The sequence below is a fragment of the Montipora capricornis genome, chromosome 2, assembly GCF_036669925.1.
Source record: "Montipora capricornis isolate CH-2021 chromosome 2, ASM3666992v2, whole genome shotgun sequence".
In the NCBI taxonomy this organism is placed as follows: domain Eukaryota; kingdom Metazoa; phylum Cnidaria; class Anthozoa; order Scleractinia; family Acroporidae; genus Montipora; species Montipora capricornis.
In genome coordinates this window covers 24,594,762-24,600,491 of record NC_090884.1, presented here as the reverse complement: position 1 = coordinate 24,600,491, position 5,730 = coordinate 24,594,762, and positions in this window count along the sequence as shown.

The window sequence follows — 5,730 nt, the reverse complement described above, 5'->3', positions numbered from 1 at the left end:
AAAAGAGTCAGATCTTTTTCACTTCTACACTTAGTTCAATGTATTTTAGAGCAAAAAACTTAATAATGCAAAAAATTTGAGCTTATCTTGATGGCTTTGGCTAATGCGAAATCTCCCTCATCGAGGGCAACAAAAGTCAGATCTAGAGCCCACGAATCGATCAGCGGTAGTACGCGTTGTGACGTCACTGGGTGAACTTGTGAGTTTCTTCGGTAAACGAAGTGTTTAGCTTGATAACTTTCATTGTACATGTAAAAATGGCTTCCTTTTCTCAATCATCGAGCGAAGATAGCGAACAGGAGAGGGAATCCGAAGATTGATGGCAGATGGGCCAGTTGAACCTTATCAAGACAAACCACTTAACGTTCACAATAGTGACTCTGATGAGAGCGACTCGGAGGAAGATGAAGATGGTTTGTCCCCTGAAGTTTTAGAGGCTCGCTACGATCGAGAGGTTGCAGTTGCCACATGGTGAATGTTTTACGTGTATATGCGTTCTTTCCATATAACATAGCTTGTGGATTTCCGCGCTGGTATAGAAAACTGTTGAAAATACAGTCATGATTATGTCACATTATTTGCTTTTTTTGTACACTAGTTTGCCTACTTTGTTATTAAACTTTCTCACCTCTTGGTCAATTTGTTTCCCCGTTAAATTTCTTATTCTTTTTAATATAAGGTGTTCCTGTAACCGTTGCAACAATGAGTTACTTGCTAGTGCGAGGGAATTTCGTTGCTGCAGAGAGGTCCTCCCAGCTGTTGCAAAATTAAACTTCGATGGCATCGAAGCAAGATGTGTCACGGAACATCCGGATTTTGCGGCGCTTACAAACACTACAGTTCCTCAGCAGGTCGATCCCCTTCTTCGAGGAAAAACAGGAAGAAAGTACAAATATCCTGGAACCGGTTCCCGGAATGCTAAAAATGAGTAAGTGTGATTTTCACTGTTGCATGATGTTGTGTTTCGTTGTACAATGTAGTTTATATATGCCACTACATTTTGGTAAACAAACATAGACTTGTTCTTTTTGTACAGCAATTCCTCAAGAATTTAATTTCCCTTATACCATAGCAGACATTTTTCCTTAGTTTAGTTTGGAAATAAACTGGAGTAATTTTGGAGAGGTAATTCTCCACGGTGGAATGGAGTGAGGAAGTATTGGACTGAAATGGGCCACGAATTAATGACCTGTACACTGAACTCGGTTACTCGATATACTATGTACAGCAATTCCTCAAGCGTTTAATTTCACTTATACCGTAGCAGACAGTTTTTCCTTAATTTAGTGCAGGAATAAACTGGAGTAATTTTGGAGATGTAATTCTCCACGGTGGGCCACAAATTACACCTGTACAACTCGATTACTGGAGGATATAAAGCTTATCTGAACATATGGATCTCCTAGGAGAAAAACTCATTTCAGGTAGTTTCATAACCAAAAAGTTACTGCTCTGGCACTTTCACAAGTAGGTAAAGTTGGATCACTGTGGAAGTTATCAGGAAATATGTAAATCTTTATTGACGTGGCATTAACAACTTGTAACTGTTTCATTCAAATATGGCAACACCAATCACCCAACAAGCTGAAAGTCAGGGTTTGGCTGACAAACATAATAATGCATGTATCAAGGGGACGGACCCTGGGCATATGTGGGGCATTTAACTTTTCAGAAGAATTTTTGGTCAAAATCCCCACTGTGGGGCCCCAAAATTTGGTCAAATCTGATCAAATATCCCTCACCCAGTCAATGGATAAAAAGTATTTAATAGACTTCCAATGCTTGATTCCCTGACAAAAAACGGGTCCATATCATCAACAATCCACACAATCCCCACAAAGTAAGGTGTTCCATGAATCAATATTGAAAATGAGTAGTGTTAGTGAGAAGTAGTGTTTTTGTATAATTATAAAAACAAGTGCTTACCACCATTAAAAACAACTGTCTCTCAGGGCTTTTATAGACACGCTGCACACAGACGAGCACATTAGATGATGTAACTTGGTCCTATTTCTCCGTGCAAAAAAAACAATGTTCCCACCCTGGGACCCAGATTCTTAGTCAAATTCCCGAGGGTGGGGAAGGCAATAGAGGTCAAATGCCCCACATATGCCTGGGGTCCCCCCCCCCCCCCCCCATCCGGCTTAACATTGATAGATGCATAAGAGTGAATCAGTGTTATTAATATGTTTACCATAATTATTTAGGTTCTACAGGGCTGTTGCATACCGTTGGCTGGTTTGGTGGATTTTTGGTTATCTTGGTTGGGATAATTCCAGACCGCTCCCAGCATGCATTTATGAGACTGCCAGAAGACAGTGGCCAACATCAAATACAAGGGGTTATGTGTTAGCCGACAGTAGGTGATTTCAGAACACATGGCTGGTTCACCCCCAGTGTTGAATTTAGCCCCTGGCTGGGGACATTGTGTTGTGTTCTTGGGCAAGACACTTTACTCTCACAGTGCCTCTCTCCACCCAGGTGTACAAATGGGTGCCGGTGAATTTAGTGTCGGGGGTAACCCTGTGATGGACTAGCATCCCATCCAGGGGGGAGTAGACATACTCCTAGTCGCTTCATGCTACAGAAACTGGAGATAAGCACCAGCCTGATGGGCCACTCATCTGCAGACTTAACCTTATATCCAACTGTAATACACATGGGTGGAGAGAGAGGCATTGTGTAGTGTATGCAGCTATGATGATTGATGTAAATCCATGTTACTATTGAATTTATTGATGGACTTGGCAAGAAAAAAATTTAGATACACATCATATGTATGGGCAGTATTGTACATATTATAAACATAAATTATAATATTAAAATGTGATAATTTGTGGTAAATGAAATATTTTGTTAGAATGACATTCTACAACATCTGTTCATTATAATAAGATTTTCACAACATGCATTTCACTTTGCTTCTTGAATGTACCTTGCATCCCCAGTTCAGCTACTAACATTTTAGTTGTTTACGTTGGATATTTGTTCAAGATAAGCAAAAGTTTAATCTAAATGTCCCTATAGGTCTACTCGGCAGCTGGTTCCACAAGGGTTACATATTATATCCAGAGGGTTTTTTTTCCTGCATCTATCCTCATGATACTGGGTTTAAACCACATCAAGCAAATGGAATGTGTAAATGTAGTTTGTCAGAAATCACTCAATCACACATTCATGTGGTTTATTTGGTGACTGAAAATTTACTTTGTTCTGGGGGGAGGGGGGAACTCCCAGAAAAATTGGATGGAGAAGTGCTGCCCACCTCTCAAAACCCTTACCCTATTTAAGACCAAAATCAGCAATTGCCCCTTCCCTATTAATGATATAACAATAAGATTTAGACCCTATTCAAGACCTGACCCTTAAATAAATATCCTGTTTCAGATTTGCTTTATGATAGGCAATTGTCAATATTATATATTAATATTCAGTTTGATAGTGAGGCCTAGAGGACACAAACAAAAGAAATGAATAAACATGTTCATTAAATTTTCTTTGTTTGTGTCCTGTATGCCTTGCTGCCAAGCTGAATTTTAATATATTGAAAGTGGTGTATTAGTTCCCTAGTTCAGACCAATGTTAAAAGCAATGATTGTTTTTTTTAGGTAGGATAGCTTCTTCTTAAAAACATATCCAATTCAAGATTGGAGTGCAAAAACCATACCCTATTCGAGACCACAATAGCCAAAATCAATATCCTATTTCTGACCAAAACAACTCAAAAACTATTATTAATACCCTTTGGGGCCAAACATTCCTATACTGCCCATATAAGGGAGTACCCCCTCCCCTGGAGTTAGGTTTACACTCAAGTGTACAGTTTACACTTGTGTCCCTTTTTGGGCTGACCACAGCTAATACAAGTTGGAGGCTTCCTCTTCTTAGAAGACCCTTTTTTTGTAGATTCGCATTCACTTGCACATGCAGCCTTCAGCTTTGTCTGTTCCTCGGCTGGAAAAGAAGACAAAATTGAACATGGTAATTCATCAGGTAGCTACTAGAGGCAACCTATGGACTAGTTGCTGGTTGTTTGAGATACAAACCAAGTGCCAAGGGAAAAACAGTTCAATATGTTCAGTAGTCACACAACTTTATTGCAGTGCTGTTTGGTAGCTTTTTCATACTCAGGAAACATTTGGTATAATGGGAAGCAATGACTTGACACTTAGTGACCATATTATGAGAAAGTGATGTTTGTGCCTAGTTTTCTTAGGAGTTTCTTAGGAGAAGATACATTCAGGCCTTACCTTGTGGATATAATACAGCTTCCTTAAGATTTCTTTTGTCATGATGCTTGACAGCCTCTGCTTTTGGGAGGCGGTCTTCAAACTGTGTATTTAGAGTCATACTCTGTAAGATTCGAGTAATATTAAAAGGTCACGGCCACGGTACCTCACCGATTTGGCTGAAATTTTGCATGTAGTCTTGCTTTGGGGTCCTAACTACGAAATGGATGTTTCAAAGTTCTGGTACATTTTATTTTGGGAGTTCTGAACATGGCCGGTTTCTGTCGGTTCCGAAGGGGAGCCAATATGGCGGATCACACGACTTCTTGTCATCCTCCCTTCCAGCTTACCATAATCTTTAACCAAAATCCATTAATATCGCCTTTAAGAGCTATCTTCCTACTCACGATCTGTGTGAAATACGTCTTTGAAATAAAAAGTTTTGGTCATGTTCGAGTGAAAAGTTGTAGTGTACTTCCAGGATACTTTTGAGACACATAAATATACTGTAAATCGAAAGGCCGGTATCTCCCATGTTATGTCGATTAACAATGAACTATTTAACCTGGATGTAAAACTGTCATAGCAGATTTACCAGGAGAAATAAAAAAATGGGCAACTTCTTCAGCACGAGAGAAAAATATTAAACAAGTATGACCATTGTGCAAAGGAAAATATGTAAAGTTTAACATGCTAATCGTGTCCAAATGTTAGCATATTTCCCTTCGAAACAGCTATTTACTGACTTTACTACTTTATTTGTACTTGCAATATCCTTCGAGTGATTTATCGAAGAGGTTCTGCTTTCACTAATGTAAATAAACAAACCATTGAAACAAATCTTATTTAGAAGGGGAACGATCGAACTGCGCTCCTGTAAAAACTTCATATCTCAAATACGCCCGGTACGCGCTATCTTTAAGCTGGCGAAACTATATCCGTATTGAGGTAGCAAAACAGCGAAATATGTCTCGAGGTCATGTACAGTTGAATGTCTAAATTCTAATTCAATGCGTACGATGTCAATAATCTCGGCCTAAAGTAAACAAACACTCTCAATTAGGTACACTTACTTCTTTGTCGCGTATTGATTGAACGCAGTTCATGAATCTATCTACACTATTTAAGTTAGCTCAAGTCTTCACTCATCTTGTGCACATCGATAATTGTTCTGAAGCACAATTGAAGTTTGGTGTTCATTTAGGTTGTAAAAAGACTTGTCCCACCGGCACTACTGATTATCAACCAGCACTTGAAACGAACAACCAGAGGATAACATTATTTTATCATCGGGGGAGAGGAGAGGGGGGGTGGGGGGAAGGGGGGGTCGAGTGGTGTAATTTTCCGCAATGGACAGGAGGAGGGAAGTAAAACGAGCCAAAGAAAATTAACATTTCCTGACCCTAGCTTGCTGCTGTTGGGATCTTGGAATAAATGCTGAAAAAGCTTTCCTGAACTTACGGTCAAAAAATAACTTTTGCCAAAAACAACTTTTTCTCAG